The 16079-nt window shown below is 37.9% G+C and overlaps 1 non-coding gene across 1 annotated transcript; it reads left to right on the forward strand.

The window, feature by feature from the left end:
• Positions 1–8916: 8916 nt before the first annotated feature.
• Trnal-aag (transfer RNA leucine (anticodon AAG)) lies at positions 8917–8998 on the forward strand. The gene has a single exon. It is a non-coding gene; the product is annotated as a tRNA-Leu (tRNA).
• The last annotated feature ends 7081 nt before the right edge of the window (positions 8999–16079 follow it).

Genomic DNA, 16079 nt, shown 5'->3' on the forward strand with positions numbered 1-16079 from the left:
TCAAAAATAGTGTAAACCCATGGTCATCGAATATCTAGGCCTACATTTTAAAAAGGTAATCTGTGATGCAATATTTACCTGCTCTGTTCCTGTTACCAACTTGCCGCCCGCCCCGGATATCTTGAAAGCTTCTTTAATTTCACGTTACCAATGTTAATTGCATAATTACTTCCTAATTAGTTATCCGATTATGCTCTTAGCAACTGCAAAATTATGTCTCTCACACACATATCACATGTTAAGACGCATGCATGCTATTAATTAGTTAATCAAACATGAAATGTAATGTTCGTTAATGTTAAGGTTATAATGTCCGCTAATGTTAAGGTCGTAAAGGGAAAGGTCATAAAAGCAAAATATCGCCACGCTACCGTACTCTGATTAATGTTATGGTACATTATAGTACTATGTTGCTGTTGTTGACGTTGATGATAGTTGTTTGTTGTTATTATTATTATTATTATTATTATTATTATTATTATTATTATTATTATTATTATTATTATTGTTATTGTTGTTGTTGTTGTTGTTGTTGTTGTTGTTGTTGATGTTGGTGGTGGTGGTGGTTTTTTACGCTTTTTTTACGACATGGCATAACTGGGCATCAACAGCAGAGACAAAAAAAATCATTTTGAAGCTGCTGACGAGGAAGCACCCAGAAAGCGATTAACCTCCCTGCTGAAGCTGGCCCTTGATCTAGTGGCTGGAATATGGGTCGGACGAGAATTCCATAATTGGGCTGTAGATGGTAGAAATGATCTTTCATGGCTGACAAGGTTTGATCTTGGGACTTCCACTGCTAGGTCATGAGATCTCACAGACCGTCGCAACCTGGGCTCATGAACATGGATGTCTGGCATCATCTGGCATAACAACTCAGGAGCCTCCTTGTAGAACATATACGATAGAAGAGGATGGCTGCTCCAACTGGACATGCGATGGCTCAATGGCTGAATGTACTCATTCGCTGAGCTAGTGCCGCAGGTAGAATATAAGGCGAAGCTCTTCTGAGGAGTCCCAGTCGCTGACCGGCTGTCTTAGACATTTTGGTAACTACTTGGTTCCATTATTCAATGTAAGACATAGAAGGTCCACGCTGTCAGCTTCTTGAAGAGTAACTCCGAAAAAGTGAAGTTGTAGATGGTTGCCATCAGAATCTCTCCGGTTGGAGATAGTAGTGGTTTTACATTTGGCAGCACCAAATGTTTTATCATCTCTTTTCTGTGAAAAATCTACCATCCCCGAAGAAGACAACAACAAAAGTGTCTCAAAGCTGCACACTAGGACTTCCTCCAGCTGCTCGAAGGTCGTGTTCTGGCCCAGCAAAGTTAAGAAAGCCTGATATCAATAAGGCTTCTGGCCCTGATGACGTCCCTGCTCTGGCCCTGAAGATGGCGGCTCCTGAACTTGCTACTCCACTTGCTCGCCTCTTTCAATTACCTTTTGACAAAGGTTACATGCCAGCCCAACACACACCGGGAAACTACAGGCCCATCTCTCTGCTCTGTATTATGTCAAAAGTGATGGAGAAGCTTGTCAGCAAGAAAATGTGGAAATACCTGGATCAACATTATCTGATCTCCCCTCGGCAGTTTGGTTAGAAGAGGTATTGTTGGTCGAAGCAACCTAAAAATCGATTTTCATTATCTAGATCAATATATTATTGAAAAATAACACCTAGATGTTTTGCAAAAGTTCATTCTACAAATCGTATACTTTGCAAACTTGCTTAATTTATTGTTGTTAATGAGTTATGTACGTTTTACAAACGTGTTGTTGTTTCAGCCCTCTTTACAACGTAACTCAAGAACCGCAGCACCTATAAAAGTATCTGTGATATTTTAATTCTTCTACACACTCGCTATGAATTGAGCAATGCAGTTTTGCCAAAGCTCACTACCATTCGTAAGATGCTGTGAACTACCAAATCACAACAGTTTAAAATAATTAATAACCTTAAGTACTCAATTTGTTTTATAATATTGTACCCACTCACAATATAGTTTGCAGTTTTGTTGAAACAACACACAGGATTGTTGAAGAATTTCTATTTAATACTTAAGTGTCTAGCCGTAAATCTAGTATAAGTCTTATACATTATTTTCTTTCTAGCAGGAAGTTCCCAAGTAGTTCAATCGCGCAATCACGAGATACTGAACATTCGTCAAGTATAGGCAATGTGATTATTTTATCACAGAACATTTATAGCACCATATAGATTAGGCGTAAACGCCTACACATACAGTGTGAGTAAAAAAAAGTGCAATAGAGAAAGGAATCCATTTTTATTTAAGAACCGAGTTGAACCTATTAGGTTTAAAAACATTTTATACATGATATATCCATCAGTGACCTTGCGTGTAAAAATCAAGGATTTACCGTTTTGTAGTTATGACACATTTTATAGCGATACCCAATTTTATCATATCAAACAAACATTCAACAGGTTTTTTTAAAAGATTTCTGTCAGTGCGATCATCATCTAATACGAGCTATTGTGCATGCAGCAGTAGCGTAGCCAGCGATGGGCAGATTGAGTGGGGGGCAGAGTACCATCTCCTGACAAAAAATGAAAATAGGGAAGGCAAAAAAAAAGAAAAAGAAAGAAAAGAAAAGAAAAGAAAAGAAAAGAAAAGAAAAGAAAAGAAAAGAAAAGAAAAGAAAAGAAAAGAAAAGAAAAGAAAAGAAAAGAAAAGAAAAGAAAAGAAAAGAAAAGAAAAGAAAAGAAAAGAAAAGAAAAGAAAAGAAAAGAAAAGAAAAGAAAAGAAAAGAAAAGAAAAGAAAAAAAGAAAAGAAAAGAAAAGTGGCAAGGAGCCCGCTTTCCATCAAAATTTAATCAAATTCAAAGAATTTCAATTTGTTTTGTAGGATGAGTATTTGGCATTGAGATGACATCCATTAGAGTCCATCCATAGTAAAGAAGTGTCCAGCAAAGTTATGTTGTGATGAAGGAGTATTTTGTGATTCCACCATCCTCTTTTTATGGTATGTTTCAGTAGACATCCACTAAAAGAAGCTTATTCCCCAAAGTTCATGTGATTCCAATTTTGTGTTTGCGAGTTATGCTCAAAATAGTGTAAAATACCAAATTTTTGCGCGCTACGAATCACACCGACATCGCCTGGCTAATAATTACTTTGTCAGCAAAATAAATACCCGGATCGATACACGTGAATTTGCTATGCACGAGTTTGATATGAGAAGAAAATCTTCGTATAAAGAAACCAGATGTGGTTCCTTGCACTTGAATATATATTTTGAACAGATATGATAGTCGTTAGCGTCTTGAGTCAAAAACTGACAATAATTCTGATTTATATGTGCCGAATTATATAGCGCAGTGTATAGGCCAATCGTGGAGGTATGTCTAAAACCATATGAACTATGGCGTACAATGCACGACTCACACACAGCGAGGTCAGTAACCGAGCTAATCGGGGCTATTGTCAGTAGCCTTAGTCAGATGTCCTTCGGTCCATTATGCGACTCAAAACTATTAAACAGGTCGATACAAAATGGCCATGCGTGGCGGTGGATCCAACCTACCATGGCGATTTCTGCCATGAAGATATCTGGGCGATGACACTGTGCGAATGTCCCAATAAAGTCCTTTTTTGTATGGCTGAAGACTTTATAGAATTAAAAAAACACACACTTTATATTCCACCGATATTACCGGGTAACAATGATGCAAACGGGATTTTTTTTCCTCTTTGCCTCTAATACTTTTATCCCCCCCCCCCCCTCAACTAAGAAAGCTGGTCACGCCCCTGCCGTGCAGAATAATTTGTTGCGACTTGAGATTGCCAAAATCCTGATTGCTGGTTTTTGGCAATAAGGCAACATTTCAAAATAAGTTCAGTCAAACTGAGGAAAGCACTAATTGAAAAACAAACTGTTCAGGGATTTATTATTATACCTCGAAAATATTACAGAATAACATTAAAAGTATAGGGCCTACCATTATAATATCAACTTAATCCTCTCGTCAAAAGGATAAAAAATGGTATAGTTTGCAGTGCACTATCTATGGGTACAGTTTAGTGGATATAGTGTTATAAAGTTCAAGGTCATCATGAGGAAATTGTTTCAGAATGTTCCGAAAATATGTTTGGAACATTTTAAAAACCTTTAAATGGTGGATTATATAAAGGTCATGAAAACATTCTTTTATATGAAACACAAAAACATCAATAAAATATGTTTAATAAATAATTTATTTGTGAGATGACCATTTTTAAGTATGTTTAAAACATTTTCAAACAATATTTTGCTTGCGCAAAACAATTTTCCCAACAGGTCACACTCTGCAAAAACTGCCCCACATTGCGAATTTTGATGCCGATTTGACTTATTTGACTGGACCAAATTGACTTTTTCGGTAAATCCCATGATTCATTCCGTTAGACCCCCAGATGTCGTCATTTGACATCACGCCGACTTGCAATGCGCACAGAGGATGATTTAAGGAAGCCCCATCATGCACTGCAAAAGTGTTATCGCTAGAGTTTCAACTGCCACTTTACTTCTCAAATCCCATTGAACTCTGTGCAAAAGATGTTGTTTTAGAATTGTGGGTGTGTCATTATTACTTGGTCGATTTCAGAACAAAAGTGATGTGTGTTTAAAGGATAATTTACACCTTCTGTAGATAACATAAAATGTGAAACCGACTAGCATCTTCACAGCGTTTTTTATGTAAATATAACTGTACACATTCAAATTAAAGCATGCACGTGCAGTACGTCTATATGCAGTGGGCGAGTAGTGGTGTTATGTTCGCTCACACAGCTATGCTAACCGCAAGTAACATATAGTGGAATGTTGGGGTGCTTTTTAAAAATCATCCTCTGCAATGCGCAGTAGTTACGTTCGCTAAACGAAGCCGCATCGGCGTGACGTCAAATGACGACATATGGGGTCTAACCGCAAGGAATTATGGGATTACCGAAAAGGTCAATTGACCGTTTTGTAAATTCCTGAAAGCTTTTGCAATTGAAACCTAGAATTATACGTCATACATATGCGCACACATTATGATATTCACATCGATGTGCGCATCGTCGGGTGCTATTATTGAGCATCATGTATTGATGCAATTACAACTTGTGGCCTATAGACTAAGTCTAGCTCTATAAATAGGCCTACATGTAGACTTACAACAAAATCTTGTTAATGACTATAGGCCTATATTATTAGACCCAGTTATTTTCGGAGGCCGGAAATTTTAAATTGTCATAACAATGTAGCGTAATTTTACAAGCGACGGGCACTATAGTTCCTTAAGATTTGCAAAAAGGTCAGCTGGCTTTGGCTTGCAGATTTTGTTTTGTTTTGATAATATTTTTGTCGTTAGGCTATATGCGAAAGTTTGTACCCATTCCCCCCCCCCCCCCGTTCCGAAAACCTGGCCGAGTTGTAAGGACGTAGGGATCTGTAAAGCAGCCCAACAAACACGAGCAGATCTATATATAGTGGGCCTCTTTTAGGCATACTTTTCTGATACTGAGAACTTATACATAAAGCAGACGACCTTCCGCCCTTCCTTTTAATTCCTTCCTTGAACGTGCAAAACTCACATAGCCCACTCCTGAACATTCAGGCAAGTCTAGATCTTCACTTTCAGAAAAAATAGTTCTTTATTTGCCTTCTTTATGAGAGCGAAGCAACCAAGAAAGGGTATTTGGGTATAGGCCTACTGGAATTTATGTGGCTCTCTAAAAAAGACCCACAGTAACGGCATTGGTTCGCAAACAGTTCCTGAATTTTATTGTAGTTCAAGAGCGAGGATTCTCTCTGAATGCTTTATTTAGAACCCTTTTGGAACTTCTTAGAGCGCCCTCAAATTCAGTATATAAATATTGAGGGTTGGAACCTTTCTGAGATGCGCATGAAGACAATAACAATTTTCTCGGGCAGTTTTATTTACATGATGAAAAGGCTTGTAAAAAAAAATTCTGCGCACAGCTTTCAAAACTAAGATTTAGCCCTATCTATTTACTTCTCTTTCAAACAAAATGTTCTAAATATAGACCAACTTGATATCTCGTCAATGACGCTATTTTTAGACACAGGCTATTTTCGGAAACAAAGTGTCACCGTAGCAGTATTTATAGCAAAGTGACAAACTTGAGTATGACAGAGGAAAGGGAGCCGGAGGAATTTGCCTAACGACCCTCAACCACAAAATCCCACACACCAGTTCAAGAAAATCTGTACTCTTTAATGCCAATTAAATTAACTGGACATCAGGTTCATCCGCTTTTTTAAAAGTGCTTTATCATGTTGATAATTTTTGTGATTTCAGAATATAGACAGATATAGACAGCACAGCCTCAAGTCTACACCCGGTAAATTAGCACTGAACAAAAGCAAAAGTGGTGACGCCATCATTTATATAGATCTAGATTCTGACCTTTTCTAATTATTTAATTATATAGATTCGTAAAATAAACTGTCAAGATTGTCCATAATTCATACTTTGTCATAACTTGCAGAAAGTTCGTGTAGACATGTCCAGAAATTATTGGGTATAAAATGATGTTAAACATACCTTGAACCTGCCGTTGGCGGAGCTGTTTTGGAGTTTTGAAGTTTGTCTGTGAGTTAAGGAACTGGTTATAAATATGCGGGAGAGTTGGTCATTGAGGTTATATTATAGTTATGTTTAGCATCATTTTTGTACCCAATAATTTTTGGATTAACATTTGTATGCAAGAACTTATCTATGAAAGTCATTGTCATTCAAACAAGGTTAAAGATGAATAGTAATTAGTATGAATAGATGAATAGTGCTTGAATCGGACCATACTTCTTTAAAGAAATCAACCTGGACAAACTTTAAGGGAGCCACGGATGAAACGAAGACGAGGTGATCTACTGCTCCACTTACCCAATTGACTGTATAGATAAATATGTTTTAATAAATTTTGTCCAAAACCGGTATAATTTCGGGTCATTGTTTCGTCAATTTTTATTTTAAAGTCGGGTAATTTGTTCCAGTCGCACATTCACCCCCCCCCCCCTCCAAAAAAGTTTAGAACATGAATACGTATATATTAAAAAATTGGATATTAGTTTCTGATTTGAATAATAAAAACCCACAACAACAACATTTTGAAAATGTTGTCAAAATGTTAGTAGGCACCACTTCAATAACATTAGCCTATGCTAGAATGTTTAGCAACAAGTTTTCAATGTTATTAACGCTTAATATCCTTATAATACACTGAATATAGCCCGATATTTAAACGTTTTCTATCAAACGTTTTGTGTTTGCTGGGTACTTCCTCTCCGATTTGACCTCGATTAGAGATAATAATTGACGCAATTAATTAATATACGTCACACTTATAATGAGGGATTTGTTCACCATTGTAATTTTAATTTAATTAAGCCTAAAATAATCTTAATAATATTATTATGCGATATCATCATGCTAAAGGATTATGCTCAACATATCAAGCGCCTTGACTGTGTGAGCAACGCCCGGATCTATTGGGCAATATCAAAGACCCTAGATACAAAATCAACTATTGCCCGGGTATTATTCACTAAAATATTAATCATAATGTCCAGTTAGACATTGTATCTAGGGTCTTTAATATTGCCCAATACAATTGAACGTGTATGGGCCGAATTTGACTGACACCAAAGATCCTAATCTCTGCCGACACACAGCCTCTCATCAATCTTGTAAGGCAGCGCTAACTTACCTTCCTCGGACATCCTGTGGATTCCAATTGAGGAGCCCTGTAGAAGATAATGCTCTTTATGTTCCATCACATGATTTTGTAGTCGCCTGCTCCGCAGTAGTATGAGTAGAATGAAATGAATTCGCCACAGAAGTGATGATGTAACACGAGTAACCACCACAGCAATAACTTATTAGCAATATTTTTTAATATATCACACTGCACTAGTTGACATAAACAGGTGATGAGTGCAACCTACTTGTAGTGCAGGGCGATATATGCAAACATTGTTTTAAGCTATTACTATGGTAGTTAATCCTGTTACATCATCACTTCTACGGCGAATTGAATGAAATACTATATAACTGCAACACCAAGCGCATGAATATAGGCATGAAAATGAAAACAAGCAACAGAACAAAACGAAACATAAATATTACATATTTTGGTCCATCGAACTTATTCACTCAGCACCACGTTTACTGATGAATTATAATGTACATGGATCGAATCCATAGGTTCCTACAGTCTGAGGGCCGATCTGAGGACTGATAACACACATTCGATGGGAGTAATTATAATGCCCATCACGCAAAAAAATTACTGCTTGTGCACACATTGCAGTTAAACAAGACAACGCTATTCTTTTCGTCATAATCAAACTCTTTATCATCGAAATTTTAAGTTTTCAGTATTTCTGTGATTATAGACGTCCCCTCTTTCTGTTTATGAAAGAAACATTTTTTTTTACAATCCCAAGCCCTCATCTTTCAATGAAAATTTATATGTTGTTGCCTTATTTCCACAATATAAAATTGGTTTCCACTTTGAACTTGAAGAAAAAAACCCAAACAAACAAACCAAAGACATGTTGGTGGCAAACAATGAAGTGTTTGATTGAAGTGGTAAGTTTTATGTGTCAATTACATAAGAATGTTTAAAATATTCATGAATATGAAAAGAAACCTATTTATTTATTTATCTATTTATTTATTTATTTATTTATTTATTTATTTATTTATTTAAAATTACACAATATTATGAAAGGAACAATATTTGTTTTAAAAAGTCCAGTGAATGGCTGGAGCGAACAGGTGCCAGGCACCTCGAAGACCACCAAAACAAAAATAGAAGGGAAGGGAAATATTTGTCCCCCTTCATGTCATTTGCAAAGTTGTAAGGAAGTATTTAAATATTTGACTGGATATGGTATATCACAACTGGTAGCGTGGCCGAGCGGTCTAAGGCGCTGGTTTAAGGCACCAGTCATTTCGATGGCGTGGGTTCGAATCCCACCGCTGCCATTAATTTTTTGTTAAGTTAAATGCTTCATGAGTAAGATATAAAGTGTTTTAACTATTTTATTGAAACGGATTTTCGTGATTTTCGGTATTTTCGTGATTATAAAAGAAACAATTTTTTTGGCAATCCTAAGCCCTCGTCTTTCAATGAAAATTGATATGCTGTTGCTTCATTTCCACAATATAAAATTGGTAAGTGGTAAGTTTTATGTATCATTTACATAAGCATGTTTAAAATTTTCGCGAATATAAAAAGAAAAACCTTGTCATTTGATTAATTTCATCCCTCCTCTTTCATGTCCTTTGCATCTATAGGCAAGATTGGGCGTCAGAACACCTTCTTTAATAAGAGCAATTCATGCTCTGGTAATTCTGACTTTGGACGGAAAGGCTGTAAAATGAGCAACTCTGAGCTTACTGTGAAATATGTCCCATAGCTTTTCCAATTTTCTCATGTTTCATGTTAGAGAACATTTCAAACAGAAGCTTGATTTAATTTCAAATTTTTGACGCTTTTGACACCTTAAATGATGTTGGTGTTTCATGTTCGACATGGTCAAACATAATACTCCTTTTTCGGAGTTTTGTTTTTGACACCCTAAACCAGCGCGGTTTCTAAACTGTGGGTTGCGACACATTTGGGGGTCGCGGCCTCTTCCAAGAGGGGCTGCGGAACTTGCTGGAATTTAAAAAAATACATCGGTGTGCATTTAAGTGCAGGATACCATCGTATTGGTCATGTAACCCAAGTTAGACCTATTTTAGCATTAAAACTAGCAAATTCACAGTAAACCCGCTTAGTGAAGATTAAACCGAGATATGCAGTACTAAACTATCATAGTAATCGCGTCGATTGTCATAGGGCCTGCACTTTGGCTCGTTTTTTGCAGGTTTACATGGTCCAATAATCACAAGATGACTGACATGTGGTAACAAAGGAAGCAGTCACTGCAATTTGATTATGTCCCATATGATTGGCCATTCAAGACACCCATGTGAATATACTATAGCGGCCTTTTCAAAATATAATACCTGTTTGCTTGATTGCATTGACAATACCGAGAACAATAGGCCTACACACAGTATATGCATTGGACAAACTTTTTACAATAAGCATGATAAGTGATGATGTGACCTCCAGATTTATACATCGTTCGTCTCGCACACTGACAACATTTGATTGAATGGACTGTAGGCTACTGCGCCGTGATTACGGTGAAGGACACTTTTCAAATCCATTGTTTGGAGCCAATCAATAAAAGCATGCAGGGCCTCTTATACCCATGTACAGTTTACAGGGGCGGACTGGTGGTTTTAGGTGGCCGTGGCAAATTGATTAAGACCGGCCCTATTACTAAAGTAGAGCGCAGCGAGCAAAGCGAGCGTAGCAACTAGCGCATGGGGTCCAGGGGCCCGCGTAAGGGCCCCTGGTAGGGTCCAGGGGCAAAGCCCCTGGTGGGGGTCCAGGGGGCGAAGCCCCCGGACAACTAAGGGTTTTAGCTATTCTATGGGGTCAAGAAGCCCGTATTTGACAACGATTTCTCAAGCCAAATTCCATTTGTACAGACTTGAAATAATTATTCTTTATCCATTGTCACTCACTTGCAATAATCAAGATTTTGCACACATATAGAACTACATCTTTGCGGAACTGTGTTATCATATCGTGAGTATATAAGACAAATGCTGAAAATTGTTTAGGCCTACTGGGTAAAGGTTAATAGCAACTTTTTTAAACTGTTGCGATTTGGTAGTTCACAGCATCTAGCGAATGGTAGTAGTGAGCTTTGGCAAAAATTGCATTGATCATTTAATAGCGAGCGTGATAAAACTCCACAGTGGCGTAGATTTGTTTTTGACATAGGGGTTGGAAAAATATTCTTGAAATAACACCTTTTGGCGACATTATAAGTTTATTGTACAAATGCGCGCGAAGCGCACAAACATTTTTAGCATATTGAAGCTAAACTGGTGATGATGCAGTGGAATAAATTCGCGCGAAGCGCGATAAAATTGACACTTTTTAGGCTAAAATGGCCAAATATGAGATTGATTTGGTCAGAAACTCACATAGGCCTACAGGTGTCATCATGGGAGGGGAGAGGGAGATTGTATGGACCTTTCAAAATATTGGGGGGATTATACCCCATCCCCCAGGATCTACACCTATGAGTTGAAACATCAAAAGGGAAAGAAATTGGTTTGAGTATTGAACTGAGTAATATGGCTAGCTGTAAGTATTATGTAATGTAATCCCTGCATTACAAGGAGCACCCCAGCCCAGAGGTTTTCGAATGGTGGTCTAGCCATGCTAGTTTTGACAGCTGATGGTGGTCCAAAGGGCCAAAGGCCGGGAGGGGGGCACTCACTAAAAATGAGTGAAGCGATGTGCGTGCAGTGCGGCCACAACCCACATTAACCCCCATTTTCAACTCCCTCTCTCAATGACCACTTTTTTATTTTTTATTTTACTGAATTACTGAACTCCTCACTCAATGACCCCTATTTTTTCTTTTCCTGTCACAAAAAGACCTCCCTTTGTAAAGAATTTTTGACAAATTTCTGGTAATCTTTCACCGTTGTTTCTCCAAAAAAATCCCATTTTGATGACTTTTGAAAAACAATTATCACAAATTTGTAAACGTTTATATTTTGACCCAAGTTTTGTCCCAGTCTCACTGAAAGAACCCCCTTTTGAGACCTCCTTACTGAATGACCCCCTTGGTTATATGGCGTCGAAGCTCTCACCAAAAGACCCCTAATATAGTTTCAAACTGGTGTCCCATGTCCGCACATCCCCGTCACTTCGAAAGTCGAGTGCCTATAGGCCTATCAGCCTCTATTTCTACAGGCCTTAGGCCCTATCACTATGCAGACAAACAGCGGGCACACTGTGTAGGCCCTTAACTCATCCCCCCTCAATAATCCCCCTCTTTTCTTCTCTTTTCCTTTCTTTCTCCTATGTCTGCCTATATACCAAATGCCCATATCGGTCCAAGCCTCATTCCGCAGCCGCAATGAAATGCCAATATTCCATTGACAGCCGGCCCAATATTTTGCATCTAGAGTATTGGCCTTTTGCTGTGTATACGGTTTAGAGAATTGATTCAAAAGGCCATTTGTAGGTGATGCCGTGACGGTGTACTAGTGGCCGGCCTATAATAGCTTAGTGTTAGGGCATATACCTTAAGCCCTAGGGCCTATGTCTTAGGCCTTACGCCTTTGGCCCTCGGACCTATGCCTCAGGCCCTAGGGCCTATGTCTTAAGCTACTATACTCCTTCCCCATTCTCTCCCCTTTTCTTCTATTTTCCCTTTCTTTCTCCTCTTTTTCCTTTTCTCTCTTCTCTTTTTTCTCCCCTTCTCCTTTCTTTTCCTTTTTCTTTCTTTTTCTCTTCTTTTTAAGCAACCGGCCCTTGAGTGGCCCAGAACCAAGCGGCCCATGTGGCGGTCGCCACAACGCCACAGTGGCCAGTCCGCCCCTGACAGTTTATCCCTTACATAACCTATGTCTTGAATACGCTGGCAAAGTTATGTAATAATCGGATTAATACTATATATATAGCAGTAGGTAAAAACAAGTTTTGAATAATCCGCGCTACAAAGTCCCATTCAGTGATCCCAGCGAAAGTGAAAAAAAAAAATCAAATTGTTACGTTTATAAATTTTTTAATGAAAAACAAATGGCAAAAAAACAAAACAGGAAAACGACAGTATTGACGAAGTTGAAGCCCCATTCAAATACATGTAGCTAATTTATATACTGTCAGTACCGGTATATAAATTACAGACTCACGTAAATGCATTAGTTTTTGCCTTAGACACACGGCTTTCGGCTGAACCACTGCACTAGCAAGCTTTGTTAGCACATCTATGACAATGACGAAAGGTACAAAATCAGCCATATAAGGCCTTTATTTAGCAGAAGACACCAAATGACCAAATTGGTGTTTTATGACCTTTGACATTAATTATTTTGTGGCGAGTGACATGGTCTTTCAATTCACGCCGAGTGTCCTTGACAAGTTTGACTATGCTTCAGTGGTCATGAAAGAATTCAAAAGATAACCTCTGCCCCAATAATCCCAAGCAATTGTCTGAAACTGCTCCTCGGATCATAAGAACTCAGTCCTCAAATGATAGTCATAGTAATGTCCAAAATATAAAAATTACTGACTATCATTGAAGACCGAGTTCCGCAGTCTAGTATCCAAAATCTGAATTTTGATGATTTTTACGATCGTCGGGATGAAAAAAATTATTATTATCTATTTAGCTACAAACACAAGCAATTTGGCTGATTCCATTTAGGTGCAAGTTGTAAACATTACAATTATGCTAAAAAATCAGGTTTGAAAAAAATTAACCAAATTCATATTATAAGATCGTACATTATGACTTTAACATTTTGTTAAAAACCCAAATGTGATATAAGGACAAAGCTGTGCATGTTGGTACTTAATTGTTTGGATTCTTATGTTGAAATGCCCTTGTATTAGTATTTTTATGTGTAGTGTATATTGTTCATAAATTATATAGCTTTTAAATTATGGGCATTTTTGCTCTGTTGCACTGTACCATTATGGAATATGAGCAAATCAATTACCGACACAAGCAGGTATACAGTGCATTATTTTATTTTTATTTCGTATCTCAGGAGCACAGCTCACTTGGTAAGGCATCAGAATTTTGTTCACGAGCGCTTCGAACTTTAAATCGGAAGGTGGTGAGTTCGAGCCTCATCACGGTCACATTAATTTTATAAACCAAATATTGTTCGAACTTTTCATATTTGTTTTTCTTTTATTGTTTCTTTTCTTTTTCTTTTTTTTTTTTTTGTTTTATTTATTTTTTCTTTATTTTTTTTTGATTCATATTGCCAAGGTAAGGAGAGGAGGGAACTAACGGCCCATTCAGTGATTTTTTCATCTGGACGATCGTAAAAATCATCAAAATTCAGATTTTGTACTGCGGAACTCAGTCTTCAATGATATAGTAGTCAGTAATAATCTTTTGGTCATTATATGACTATCATTATTTGACGACTGAGTTCTTATGATACATCATCCGAAAAGCAGTTTCAGACATTTGATTTGATTTGTTCGGGTTTTGACAACCCTGGATAACCCAAGAAAGCCTCTATTGAAGCTTATTTCCATTGGGGTCCATCTGAACACCGGGACGGGTTGGGAACAGTCAGGGGTTAACACCCTACTCTTTTCGAAACTGGCTGCGAGATACATGTACAGGTATGACTCTCTGCACACGGGACCGACGGCTTAACGTCCCCTCCGAAGGACGGAGTACTTTCATGATTCATTTACCCAATTCTAAATGAACCATGAGGGAGAGCGGAAGTCTGAATTTAATCTACAGATGTTGCCAATTAATTTCAGACTTTTTTTTTCCAAGTCAATATCCCAGCAAATCGCCACCGCCGGGAATCGAACCCGGGACCTCATGCACTAAAGGCAAGTACCCTAACCATTGCGCCACGCTCTCCCTCAATTGCTTGGGATTGTTGGGGCAGATGTTATCTTTTGAATTCTTTCATGACCACTGAAGCAGAGTCAAACCTGTCAAGGACACTCGGTGTGAATTGAACTGACCATGTCACTCGCCACAAAAGAAGACAAAAATAATGCATTTACGTGAATCTGTAATTACAGACAGTATATAAATTAGCTACATGTAGGCCTATTTGAATGAGGCTTCAACTTCGTCGATACTGCCGTTTTCTTGGGTTTTTGCCAATTTTTTCATTAAAATTTGTATAAAAGTAACAATTTGATTTTTTTTTCACTTTCGCTGGGATCACTGAATTGGGCTTTGCAACGCGATAGGCCTATATTCAATACTTGTATTCACCTACTGTTATAGCATTAGTCCGATTATTACACAACTTTGCCAGCGTATTCAAGACATCCAATGCAAATAATCACCTAGATTATGACGTAGCATACCGTAAATATGGCGGAGTACTCAAATTCATTCAACAAAAGCATGATTACAAGCTATTGCAATCTACCGCGACAGCTCGTCTCACACACATAACAAATTTAATGCACTATACGATCAAATAGGTTGACGACAACGTTTGATTGAATGCACTGCATTGCGCCATGATTACGGTGAAGGACACCGGTTCAAGTCCTTTGTATGGAGCCAATCAATAATTTCACGCACATCCTCTATTATTGCCAAATTATTGCCCGGGATGATTGCACACTGTAAAAGAGCTATTGTTATAATGTTTGATGAAATCGTGTTTAACTATTTGCTTAAGAACGGCACAATACAGATAAAGCAGACAGATTTACTACATGTGGTACATGTATACATAATAGGGAATGTGTGTGAGTCGAGTATTACCTAATTATAATAGGGGCGTATCCAAAAATGAATTCACGCCCCTTTCAAATGTCGAGCCAAAGTGCAGGCCCTATGTCCAATGCAAATTATTACCACGGGATAATATTAATCCAATGAGCGATCGAATTGTACGCTACGGTCGACTAATCCAATCGATAATGACGCTATTGACATGTACGGGCGGAGCTCCACTGACCGAGTTTTGGGGTATGCTGTCATTTTCTCATCAATGCGGTCCCCCGTTATTATAAGGACTATACTAATGATTTAAAGATCGACATGTAGCGAATAAACCATACTTGATTGACAGAAAGTAATAAATTTTTACCTATTACGGTTTCGTGACACCCCTCTTCCAAATGCGACTAAACCAGGGCGGCCCGGTGAAGCAAAATGTGCACTGGAATATTAAACACGGGAGTTTGGATATAAATGATAGATTTCTTTCTCATACAAATGTATGGTCCCCCGTTATTAAAGCTTGTACCGGGTTGAAAATTCAGATATTTTGAAAAGAATAAGTAATTGAAACATAGAGCAAGTACTTAAATCATAGCTTTTATACTTTTTGATATATGACGCTAACTAGTTCATCTCCTATATCTACAACACAGCGCTACCAGTCGGGGTCAATTGCCTATTGTGAGTGCCCCTGTGTTGTGTGCATACATGTAGGCAACAATAACTGCATAATGTCATAGTTTCGGAAAGTA

The sequence above is a fragment of the Amphiura filiformis genome, chromosome 13 (genome assembly GCF_039555335.1).
Source record: "Amphiura filiformis chromosome 13, Afil_fr2py, whole genome shotgun sequence".
Classification (NCBI taxonomy): domain Eukaryota; kingdom Metazoa; phylum Echinodermata; class Ophiuroidea; order Amphilepidida; family Amphiuridae; genus Amphiura; species Amphiura filiformis.